Source organism: Apus apus, chromosome 15 (assembly GCF_020740795.1).
Source record: "Apus apus isolate bApuApu2 chromosome 15, bApuApu2.pri.cur, whole genome shotgun sequence".
Classification (NCBI taxonomy): domain Eukaryota; kingdom Metazoa; phylum Chordata; class Aves; order Apodiformes; family Apodidae; genus Apus; species Apus apus.
This window is the reverse complement of record NC_067296.1, coordinates 4,217,024-4,229,564: the sequence shown is the minus strand read 5'-3', so window position 1 is coordinate 4,229,564 and position 12,541 is coordinate 4,217,024. Positions and strand designations below refer to the sequence as shown.

Here is a 12,541-nt window from a genome sequence, read left to right as displayed (position 1 = left end):
TGGTTATTTCTGGTCCTGTGCTCCAGCCAGGAGGGACTGGTATAACCCTACTTGTCCCTTACGTGCTTCTCTAACAGCTCTGGCTACTGCTGCTGGGAGCAAATTCTTCTTTCATGCACCAGGTGATTCTCCCTGCACGGTGCTGCCAGCCCCACAGCACCCACAGGTTAACCACACTGAGGAGTGAAAATTATGAAAATTGTTGCTGCATGATTTAATTTCACTGGTATCTTAGAAGCAAGCAGCTCTTTTCCTCACTCAGGGCTTCTGCAGCATTTTAAGCAGCAGATGCTCAGGGCTCCCAAATGAAGGGTTCCTCCTGAAGGGGAAAGTGGCAGAAAACATCACTTGGAACATAATGAAAATAAAAATAATTAAAAAAATAAATAAATAAGAAGAAAAAAGGTATTTCAGCCAAGAGTCCTTAGGGAACAAAACTCCTACAGTCTGCCCAAGGGTGCTGCTGGGGCAGAGCAGGTACAGAAGCCTTTTGGGTGAGAGATCACATCAGAAATCAGGAGTTTCAGGAGAGATTCTTGGCTTTCCCACAGGTTTCTTGTATGCAAAGTAAGCAACTTAATCTGTGCCCTAATTAACTTCTTAAAGTGAAGATACTGTTTTGCCCATCTGCAGCAAAGGAAGTTTCATTGCTGCTTGATGCAGAGGTAAGTTTGGTGGTGAAGGTGCCTCGATGTAAGTTATTTTTCCAGCTTCATGGAAAGCTCAAAATGTAAAGCTTAATTCTTCCTGAGAGAAATAAAAACATTTTGGTTTGTTTGCTTTATCTCCAATTCCAGATAATCTCTCCCTCTTCAATGAGCTCTTTCCTAGCAGTGGGAATAAAATGCTAGCAAGAAGAAAAAAGTGAAACAGCAGGTCCAAAAACCTCTTTGGAGTCAATGATGGTAATAGAGAAATTTAAGAGCCTCATTCTTTTCTCCTCCCAAGTGCTCCACTCTTAACAGTATTGGCAGTTGTTTGAGTAAAGCTCCTGAGTAATTTCACTCTATTTCCTGTAAACACCCAACACAGCACAATATATGTTATTTTTCCTACCAATATTTCAATGTGGGCTTCCTTAAAAAAAAAAAAGGCCTGTGCCAAGCAGTTCTCCCCCACATCAACATGCTTGGAAACAGTCTGCTCTTTCCAGTGGCACCTCAGTGATGAGCAAAACAAACCCAAGGCTGCTCCCCAGACATAGATACACCAGCCATTAAGCTCCCATCAATAACTGGCTCTTTGGTTCCGTTGGGCACAGCCAGGGATTGCTTTGCCTCAGCAGGACCCAAGCCCAGCACAACTTACACATGTAATTCAGGAGCAAGCCAGAGCATTAAAGCTCAACCAGCTCCACGTGGTTCTTGTCCAAAGCTGCTCCTGAAGCCCAGTTCCCAGTGCCAGGCAGCAGGACTTGGAGACATTTTAGAAAACCTCAGTCAAGAAGCTCCATAGAGCAAATATTCTTTTCCATGTCTGCTGTACAGAGTTCTCTCAAGGCTGCCACTTTCCTGCATTAAATTGTCCTTGCCTGGGTAGATTTTCAAACCCACAACTTTTATGTGGCTGGGTTTTACGCTCATTACGGGTTTGGGGTTTTTCCTCCCTTTCTCTTTTTTTATCCCCTACCACCCCACTCACCAATGAGGCTCCTGAGCTCTGCTCTTGCTGCCTTTCCCAGTCCCAGGCTCTGCCAGCCCCCATGTCAAGGAGTAGCTCTGGTTTGGGTGCTGTGTCCACCTTGGAGAGTGCCTCCAACTTGCAGAAACTGCTCAGCCCCCTTTTGTTCTCTGAGGGTGAAACCAGGCTCACCTCCTGCTTTCAGGTCAATGGGTGAATTGGTAAGAACACACCCCCTGTGCTCCTGGCCATCAGCTCCCCAGAGAAGGGAGAGGGACACAGTTTGTTTGAACCTGAAAATCTGACTGGGATTTAATTTAAAATGAGTTAAAAATCAGAAACTAACTGCAGGACTCAGTTTTCAAACCACACACCAAAACAAACCATCCCCTTTTAACCTAGTGTGATAGAGAAAACTATTCAGCAGCCTGTCAACCTGCAAGGAGCACAATTGTACTGCTCTTTGTTTTTTTCCTTAGATGAGGAGTGTACATCAAACCACAAGCAAAGCTCTTCCCTCTGCTCCCTTACCCAGCAGACAGAGGCTCAAGGCAGCACACAGGACTCTGGAGAAGATAATGCTTGAAGATAAAGAAATTTTATTCCTTCAAGAATTCATTACACACCACTCCCCTCTCCCCTTTGCTCTCCCAAAGTATCTGCTAACAAAATTTATCTCCAGCATCAGAGGAGCAGCAGGATCCCTGCCCTTAGGCAAAGAAAGATCAGAACTGGATTTCTGTGCAAACATGAACTGAATCCCAACTTCCCTCACACTGAGAGCAGCCCCATCTTCCAAGACAGGCCATTAAATATTGCAGGAAGGGCATGAAGCAGCTCCCATTATGTGGAACACAAATTAATTGAGGGCATAAGTCTCCGATTCAACTCTCCATTTATTTTTTCCACAGCACGTTATATGTCAGTGTGGATTGCAAAGCAGCCACCTACAGGGAGAGCAGCCCGACCCATCTGTGACAGGGATATTACCTCTTTTTATTTGTTTTCCTGCTGAAAGCTTCCGGGTTTTATCAGCCCTGCAACAGAGAGATGCGTGGAGTCTTCCAAAACTGCAGCCCCCTTCCTGACGTTTTAAACAAGACATTTAGAGCTTGAAAAACAGCAGCGATTTGGTTTTGTTTCCCCAAAAACAGGCTTTAAAATAAAACATGGGAAAAGACCAAAGCCAGTTTCCAACAGAATCTCAAAAACACCACTGCAAGAGCCCACGCCCTTCCCTTAAGATACACATTCAAGCCCTGCTTGCTGCACTCCAGCCTCTTTAACAGAAGCCCTTCCATTGTTTAAAGTCACTTACACACATTTTGGACCATGACAAAAAAAAAATAAAAATAAACCTGGGAGCTGCCCTATTCTTGCACAGCAACAAGCTAGATAAGTGCCTGAATTTTCCATTTGCAGCTCCTGGGCACACCAAGCCCTGCCAAGACGGGGGGTTTGGGCAGCAGGGCTTTTGCAGGCACTGGGCCACAGACAGGGATGGGCCTTTCCCAGGGGATACCTCTATCTTTAATTTTTTTTTCTGGTGTCTTTGCCACCAGCCAAGAGTCCTGCCTTGCTCTTCTCTGTCCAAGGCAAAGGTGTGATTCTGCCAGCTTGATGGCACCTTGGTGACAGCGCCAGCAGCCACCACAAGGGACAATGCTTGTTGGGTTCACACTGGGAGGTGATGCTGGTAGGCAAGAGCAGACTCACCCCTGCACATCTGTGCTGGACTTTGCTAAATTGATGTTGATGTCAAAAGACAGGCATGACTTCCAAGCTGGACACTTAGACCATAGCACAGTAATCCATGCTTACATCCAGCAGGAAGCACTAGCTCATGCAGAAGGTAGGAGAGATTCCTCAGCCTGCAAGATCACAGGAGCAAACACCATGGAGCCTCCTAGCAGCAGGCATTTGCCCCCAGCCATGATACAGATGTCACCATCTGGGTACAACCACCACCCAACTCTGAGGCAAACAGCTCACCATGGCATGAAGAGAGGTTTTGGGAGACAGGGAGAAGCACTGCTGTCAGGATGCTGTGGTGCTCTGTGGTGGGCTCAGACATGACTGGCAGGATTTGTAAGTGTCTGCTACACACCTAACAAGAGCAATATTGATTTTGTGGGAGATTTAAGAGAGGTTGCTCTTCCCAACAATCTGATTCATCCTTTTCAAATAGAAGTTGTACTTAATTATTGCTAACAAAATGTTTGCAAGCCTAGTGCTTACGGGCACTATTGAGCATACCTATAACCATTCCAGAAATGCTCAGAACTTAACCAAATAACAGAAAAATCTGCCTTTTGACCCACCCTGCATCCATCAGGGAGCCTGTACATCTAACTCAGGATAGTGTTGCCCACCTGCCTCTGCTGTGCAGGGACCAGAGGGTTGCCCATGGGCTCTGCTGGGAGGGTAAAGGGGTGAGACTTTGGGAAAAATCAATTATCTACATTACAATGTGGGATGTTTTGCTCCATACAGCTCAAACCTCTGGATTTGTTATATAAGGCACAGCCCTCATACCTTGGCAAGCTCTGCAACTCACTTATTCCACTGCTAAACCATGCACGTGTCACCTCCTTCCACACCAAAACAATTCATCCTCCTGCCCATCTAGCCTTGCAGGTCAAGGTCAGCCACTAGTATGCAAGAAGAGGGTCCTGAGGCTGTTGGTCTGACACTAACAGACATACAGCACAGTGGGTCAGGCTTCCCTGCAACACTTTAACAAGCAGCATCATGTAGTTTCTGTAGGGTTCTGGAACCAGCCCAACAGCAGCAGCAAGGATCAGCACCACCAGACACTGTTACCACAGGGCAAGCAAGACTGCTCTGAGCTGGAAGGGACCTCAAAGATCATCTAGTTCCAACCCTCCCGCATGGGCAGGGACACCTCCCACCAGCCCAAGTTGCTCCAAGCCCCATCCAACCTGCCCTTGAACACTTCCAGGGGTGGGGCAGCCACAATTCCCTGGGCAACCTGTTCCAGTGTCTCACCACCCTCACGCTCAAGAGTTTCTTCCTAAAGTTCTTCCAGAAAAGTTGAACCATAACATTTCAAGGGGACAAAGGTTTCTTAAAATGCAATGAGCAGAAGCCCTGCACGGGAAGCAGGCTGCTGCTGGTGGGCTGGGCTGAGGAAAAGCCTCCCTGCCAACAGCCCCACCACCGCCTCTCGCTTCCACCCCTGCCCAGGCACAGCTCCAGAGTAACTTGCCTTATCTCACATGCAAACTAGCAGCTTGAAACTAAATGTTTTGCTAGCAAAATGCTTGCAAAACCTTAGCACAGCTTTCTGCAGTGCCAACACCACCAGTTTCAGCCTTAAATCAGGCATTCCAGCAGCTTGCCACTGCCTTGCTCGCAAGGCGGATTTCATGTTTCTAAAGTACCTTATTTTTAGGTGCAGTTCCCAACCCGCACATCACCCATACATGCCCTACTTTCTGTGCTTTCTGCATCTACTCTTGGCCACGTTCAGTGATGGTATGTTGGCTTCGCTTGCTGCTCTAACAATACAGTTGCTCTGACAGAGTTTCATCAAATATTTACCACTTCTTAGTTTGAAAATACTTGGATATTTTTTGATAGTTTTGGATATTTTACCCTAACTGGGCTACGAACCTGGTACCAGAATTTCTGGCACTGCTCTCCTCTTCCTCAGTCTAGCTCTTCCTTTGCTTCTGCCATTTCTGGGATTACAAGCACTAAGGCCATCCTTGTCTGCCATCTCCAATTGCAGCCATGCCTGAATATGCAAACAGCCAGACCTGCCCTGGGGAGAGACTCTTTCTAAAGATACTGATATTTAAGGGCCTGAACTCAGCTGGGAAGAATAGCTGCTCTTAAGGGAGACTTTCTGGAGGGCTTCCAGGCACAGTTACCCACCTGCCATTTGGTATGTGCCTCAGCTGAATATTTGTTCCAAGGAGCACTTCTATTTGGATGGCAGAAAAATCAGTGTTCTGGCAGTGAAATTAAAGTTGAGGTAGCAGGGCATCTTAAAGCCCAAAATCTGATCCTGCAGATGGTGGAGATGGTCCTTCTGCATCCCTCTGACACATCCCACCAGCTGCTTCGGTGGGTTAAGCAAGTCAGAGAGCAAAGCCCACTCAGTACAAAGTCCCACTGAATTCCACATACCAGATGAACTCTTGCTCAAGACCACAGTGTAAGTCCTACACAAATCCCAGATCTCAGCACCATAAAGTAGGGAAAAGAATGGTGGGTATTACTAGACACTTCACAGCCAGCATGGGGCTCACAACTTCCTTGTCCTTGCTCCTCCAGTGCATATTTGACCTCTGAGCTGCGTATTTTGTTCCTGTGAGATGCTGCCAACATCCCATATAGCCACACGGAGCCACTATGGAGCAGTGTGGAGCAGAAACCCCCTCAGACTTGGGGTTTTCCTACACAGATCATTAGAGATGCCACAGCTATACCATAATGTGGAGCATCTGGGACAAAACTGGCACTGGCATCCATGAGCAAAGCTGTGCAACTCCTGCCTTCCCTCCCAGACTGTCCCTTCTCCTCCAGAAACACACAACCTACACCTCCTGCCCCTCCCATCTGAAGGGCAAAGCACCAAGATGTAGGGTGCCAAGCAGCCCCTCACCTGCAGGCTGAAGGAAGAGCTGATGAGCAAATTTACAAGGAAGGTCTCTCGGCAACACAGGGTGAGAGAAAAGGAGGGTAAAATGCTGCCAGTTTGTTTGTGTGCACTTAGGGTGGCATTTTCAAGCCTGTAATTGTTGTATAATGAATTTAGCAATGGAGTTCAAGGGCTATGATTCATTCAGGCCAAAAAAAACATGACTCAGCCCCCAGAGAATCATGAGATGTTAAAATGATATACATTTAACTTGAGCTTGACAAATCCACCGGAGCAGGGTAGCAGAAGTGTCTCAGCACAACTCCAAACATCATGCAAACATCCCCACTCCTCCTCCCAGCCCAGGCAAGCTGAGAGCAGCAGGAGAGCAGCTCCTGGAGCAGCTCTTGCAAATAATTTACGCCTGCCACCCATGCCCAGCTCAAGTTATCAGCCCCGGCTCAGAAAAAAGGCACCTGATGCTGCCTCTTACCTAGTGCTCACACTGACTCACCCAGAAAGCTGATAAGGTCCCATCCAGCCTAAGAAAAGATCTTTGTGCAGTCTTGCCCTGGACCTCTGAGGAGACCTCAGATGCTCCTTCCACTGTGTGTGAGCAGCACAGCAGCAGGATGGAGGGTGGGATGCTGGCAGTCAGGGGGCTACAGCAAACCACCAAGGTGGGAGTGGGAAAGGAGAAACAGACCTCTGCAAGGGATCGAGCAGGAAACAGCCTGATCTATCACAGAAAACAATGTCTAAGTTGAAGAGTGTGCACAGATCACCAGGAGGCAAGGCAGGGAAGAACTTGGGAGAAATGTTTTCCCAGCTCTGTTGGGTGATCTGGCTGAAGTCATGCCCTATATTCTGTGCTTATAGAGCTTGCTTCTAGGAAAAGGAAAGTTATTTTGAAGTGACATAGGGTGTGAATTCAAAGCAGAACAGCTGTTCTGGGTTAACTCCCCAGGTGGCTTCTTATTCTAGAGTTGCAGTACCTTTTTCTAGTTTAATTCACTTCAAAAATAGATTAGGCCAATGGTTCTGATCTGCAAGGCCAAGGTAGCTGGCCTGCTGCTTTTAGAGCATCCTTAATTAGAGCCTGGATATGGGGACATGGGGAATCCAGGATGCAGATGTGATAGTCCAAATTTGGAAAAAATTATATTAACCTACAGCAGGAAGGAACCAAGTGCTGGCAGGAAGGTCTGCAGAGCCACAGCTGGGGCAGGACCTGCTGCACAGCAGCCACCCCAGCAGCAGGCACGTGGGGACACATCTTTCAGGGGACAGCCCATGCAGGACACACTGCCAGCCATAATCCCAACAGCACCAGACAGAACCCACAGCCCACACTTTGCACGAAACCCAAACCCTTCTTATAAAGCCATTTTTGTTTGAGGTTCATTTGAATTTAGGGTTTATCAGTCTTCCATTTAGCCTCATTAATCACAGCCTATCAAGCTCTTTCAAATGCAAACACAGAAAAGGACCCAGCAAATGCACTTCTGGGTTTATCCTTCTCCTGCTGGAATTACAGAAGGCTAAGAAGCAGGAATGCCAACCCACCTGTCTCCTGCTTTTCAAGCACTTCCCGTGGGATGAAATCAGCTGGAAGAAAACACACTGATCCATTTCCCAGTTTGGTAGCAACATTCAGGGATAGCAAGCAAGGTGTGTGACAGCTGGGGGGTGGGCAGGCAGGCAGCTCCCGGGACCTGCAGCAGCACAGGGATGCTGGCCAGGGAAGCAGGGACAGCCAAGCCCCCTTCCTCAAAGGCTTTGCATTTCCTACCCGGGCCTCTAGAGCCAGAGATGTCACAGCTCATCTGATCCACCTCCAATGATACACCTTTTGTTTGCTTTGTTTGGGTATTAAGGCTTAGCCTCCCTCAAGCTATTCTTTATTTTAAGTCATTCTTTTTTCTACAAGGCTGTTCTGTTAACCCCTGTATTGACACACTCCTGTGAGACCTGCAAGGAAAAGGTCCGTGAGGAAGAACCACGTTACTCTGAAAGTAACATCAGCTCCAATTAGCAGAGGTGTTGCTGAGCTCAGACTTGGCCCAGCACCACCAGTTCTCACTGATGAGCCCTTCCTGCTCTGCCATGAGATTCAGTGTGTTGCATTCACCCCTCTCACCTCCCAGAGTTTGACATTTTGCTGCTGCCCTTCGTCCCTGCCCTTCACTAAAGCCAAGCACAACTCTACCCCCCCCAGTGGGAACTATCCTGATTTCAGAGGGGAAGGTGCAGCCACGCAGGCAGGACGGTGCTGGGGAGATGAATGAGCAGGGGAACACGTGGAAAGGAGATGAGGAGAGACAAGTAGATTAATAGAAGACGACACATTTCTAGTAAGATTGCGATAAGCCTCTTTAAACTTCCCTGAAGGATGAGCCAGCTGGCAAGGCCATCCTAGGAGGTGGTGTAACTCGACGAACAGCCTCGCAAAAAGCCAACAGCTGACCCCTTTCACACATCCCGGCTCACTCCTGCAGCTCTTTAAGCAAGGAGGGCTGAACACGCCGTGCTTGGATGCTTCTACACCAGCGCTCACCTGCAATTACCACCCTCCTTGCAGAGAAGCTGCCAGCCCTGAGCTGCTCTCAACAAGCAAACAAGCAGCGAGGTCGGGCTGACCAGCAGAGCACGCTGTCCCGCTCCCTCCACTCCCAGCCAGCCATCCAGCACGTTCCATTGCCAGGGCTGATCTTGACCCGTGTTCCCAGCATCGGGCCACAAAGCTGCCAGGCATGTCTAGAGAGAGGCACAGTGCTCCTGAAAAGGGCTTTGCCAAAGAAGGGAGAGGGAGGGCAAAGGTGATGAGCAGGGACCCTGCGTCAAGCTTTTGTCTCTTTCCTAAATTAAGCTCTGCCAGGATTCCTGGCAAAGCTAAGTCCTCCAAAATCATTACACCCCACTGAGCAGTTTCACTCTCTGAGGAGGAAGAGGAGAGGCCTATCCACAGGGGAAGGCAAGCTTGAAATGTTAAGAATTTTATCCTTTAAGGGATGATACCTTCAAAACGTGCAGGAGGTGGAGCTGAGACCATGCACAGGTATGGCTAACAGGAAGAGTTTACTATGTTCCCTTTCCAGGGCCACAACAAAATCCCATAAGTATTTGAAACTGGAAGTATCACCCGGGGCAGCTGAGGGTTTCAGGATGAAGAGCAGCAGCAGCCAGTTTGTTTGATAGCAGTCAGGTTTTTCTTCTTGGGCCAATTAGTTGGTGATATAATTTGCCCACTAAAGTCACTGAATCATCATTTAGCAGTTTCAAAGGAGACAGAGACGAACTGCAGGCCAGTTTTCCCCCTCCAGCTCAATGAGTGATTCAAAATGCAGTTAATGATAGTGCTTCTTAAGTATCTGGCAGAGGATTTGAGAGAGCAATTTATTACCCAAAAAGAGATTGACCTCTTTCACGCCAAATGAAACGATGCATGGGAAGATGAAGGGCCTGATTTTGCTATCTTAATTCACCATTAAACAGCCAAGAGCTGCCAAACTTGAGTCAGACATAGGTAAAAGCAAAAAAGAGCAGCAGAGCTAAAACCAGGTTAAGGAAGGTCACAGTTAAATTTTACTTTGTCACCAGCAGGCAAGACACCTTTCTAAGGACGAGGATAAGAAAGGAGTAATATCCCCACCAGACTTCTAGCATGAACCCTGCATTTCCATGAGTTTATATAAGATAAAAATGAGACATCCCCTCAGCTACAAAAGCTGCATTATTTGTCAACCTCAGGCTCTGTAACCAGTAAACACTGGTTGATGTTTTTCTTCTTACTGGATGAAATGTGCCTAGAGGCAACAGGCATTTTATAAATTATTAAACCAAGGGAAAATAAGGTTCCAACAAAGTGGCTGCAGAAGCACCAAGGAGCCAGTACAATTGGTACCAGCACCCTCACACAGGGTCATTTTTCCTGCAATGATGGACTCAACAACAAGACATTGTTAGGAATGGGCAGCCTTGACACGTGGTCTGGATGGTGAAAAGAAGATGCAGTATCTCAGTGTTTCATCACATCCACCACAGATATCTGAAGTTCAGCACTTTCAAGCTCATTTCTCTTATGAACTAGTCACTTATGTTTTCCAGTCAGAAAGGAAATAAGACTCTTTTTTTTAAAAAAAAAAAAAAAAACAACTCATGAGAGATCTCAGGACATGTAGCAAAACCCATAAAAATTATTTAATAAGATTATTTTCAATATCATCCACAGGTTTTGGTCAAATTCATAGTGTAGAGATTAAACAGGGAAGGGAAAAACATACATCACAAATTATTCTTCAGATTCAGGATTTAATACATTATGTCTTTCTCAACAAACACAATTCCTTGCCAGATTAGATTCATTTCCAGCCAGAAAAAAAACCCAACAAACCCTTCTACTTTCTGCCAGAACTATGCTTGGCCCTTCCACCTGCAAAACCACAGTTAATAGTAGTGCCACAACTCAGGACACACGGGTCAAGGTGAAAGCTAGGACAGCCCAGGCAGCCACTTCTCTGGAGGTTCCCTGAGCATTTATTAGGGAGCTCAGGACCACTCGAACCAAGAGGTTTCAGGTTTTGGTCCCCAGGTTTGTAAGCCCTCTGCTTTCCTTGGTAATTTGTTAGAAACCACTTTCTCTGCTACTTCATGGCAACTAGAAGCATCCTCCTCCTCGAGCAGTTATCACAGTGCAGAAAAGACCTTTTCACCAGAACTAGCTAAAGATACAAACATGAACTTGTTGGCTCGTCCACAGACTCGGCTGAGAGCATCCCTACCACCACTGCCACCTCACCCTGGAGCTGGAGAAGGGGCTGAAGTTCAGGCTGAAGTTCTCTTGGTCCGTCAGCATCTGGAGGAGACTCTCTCCGGGAAAGACCTTCATCTCACACACAAACCAGCCCTCGCAATCCTGATGCCATTTCAGGAAATAGAGCTGCTTATATCTGTGCTACCTCCAGAACGTTTCTTCCACATCCAAACCATGCCCAAAAGGGAGAGGGTTTCTAAATACAACAAGCAAAACCTACCCAGGAACGAGCAAGAGAAATTCGTACCTTCAGTGTCGGGTTTCGCCCCACGACCCCGCGGCACAAACGCCTCTTCGAACACTAATGCCAGGGGTTCAGTGAAGTAAAAGCTGCCTGGGAGGGGTAATCGTGTCCTCCCCATCAGCTGCACCCAAGAGAAGGGTCACCCAACGGACCGAGGGATGCCCCGGGTGCCCCGGGGGAAGTCACCGGACTAAACGTGACGGCGGCGCCTCCCGCCAGCCCGGGCTGCGACCGCACCGGGCTGAGCTCCCCAAACTCCGCGCCGTGATTGCAGCCGCTGCCCTGCGCGGGGACCCCGCGGGGACACACACACACAGACAGACACACAGACACACACAAGGGGGAAGGAGCGGGGAACCTCCGCAGCACCGCGCCGGGCCGGCCCCGCTCCGCTCCCAGCCCCGCTCCCCGCAGCCCCAGCCCCGCACTCACCGCTCAGCTCCCGCGGGCCCGCAGCAGGCAGGGAGCAGGGAAGGAGCTGGGAAGAGGGAAGGAGCAGCAGGGAAGGAGCAGCAGGCAGCGGCGCCGCGCAGCCCCGGCCCCCGCCCGCCTACCGGCTGCGGCCGCAGCTCCGCCCCGAGGAGGGGCCGCGGAAGGGGGCGCGGCCGCGGAGGGGCCCGCGGAGCAGCCCGCCCCGGCAGGTGGAAAGCGCTGAGCGGAGGAGCATCCCCCGGGAACGATGCGAGAGCTGCCGGTGCGGAGCGTGGGGAGGGCCTTTGGAGAAGAAGGGGCTGGTCCGCATGCGGGCGGGAGGGGCTGTCCCTAGGGCTGCGGGGGGGGAGCAGGGGGGGAGGTGGTTAAAATTAAATCAATATTAAAAGAAAGGTCTTCAAGTTTTCGTGGAAGGCTGCAGCCCCGCCTCGGCCTTCCTGAGGCTGCCGGGTGCGGCTGTAGATAAGACTTGCCCTGAGTCCTGGCTGGGCTGGAGGTGCGGGATGCTGCTGAAGCTGGGAGGTCTGGGGAGGATGTCCGGGTTGGGAAACCTATTGCTCTTCTTTTTCTTTTTTTTTTTGTTATCAGCTTAAATAGCCCAGCCAGGCCGCAGGTTCCTGTTTGCCACAGAGCAAGTCGATTCTAGGGACGGGATGTCGGAGTATTTTTTAGGAGAAGCTAAAAGCCGTCCCCGACACCGTGTAAGGAGCTCGTCAGGCTCTCAAAGCAGAGCGGCTGCTGCCGAAAACAAAAGCCATTCCTGAAGTGTGCCTCATGCCCGTGGTATAGACGGACAAAAGAGGCAGATAAGAGTCTTTGCCCG

At 49.0% G+C, this 12,541-nt stretch overlaps 1 protein-coding gene across 1 annotated transcript in view; it reads right to left on the bottom strand.

The window, feature by feature from the left end:
- The window catches only part of PPP1R16B (protein phosphatase 1 regulatory subunit 16B), a 65,754-nt gene extending 53,941 nt beyond the window's left edge, over nucleotides 1-11,813 (bottom strand). Inside the window, exon 1 of the mRNA XM_051633250.1 lies at nucleotides 11,719-11,813. The gene's annotated coding sequence lies outside the window, so the exon portion shown is untranslated. The remainder of the gene's footprint in view (nucleotides 1-11,718) is intronic.
- Between the last annotated feature and the right edge of the window lie 728 nt (nucleotides 11,814-12,541).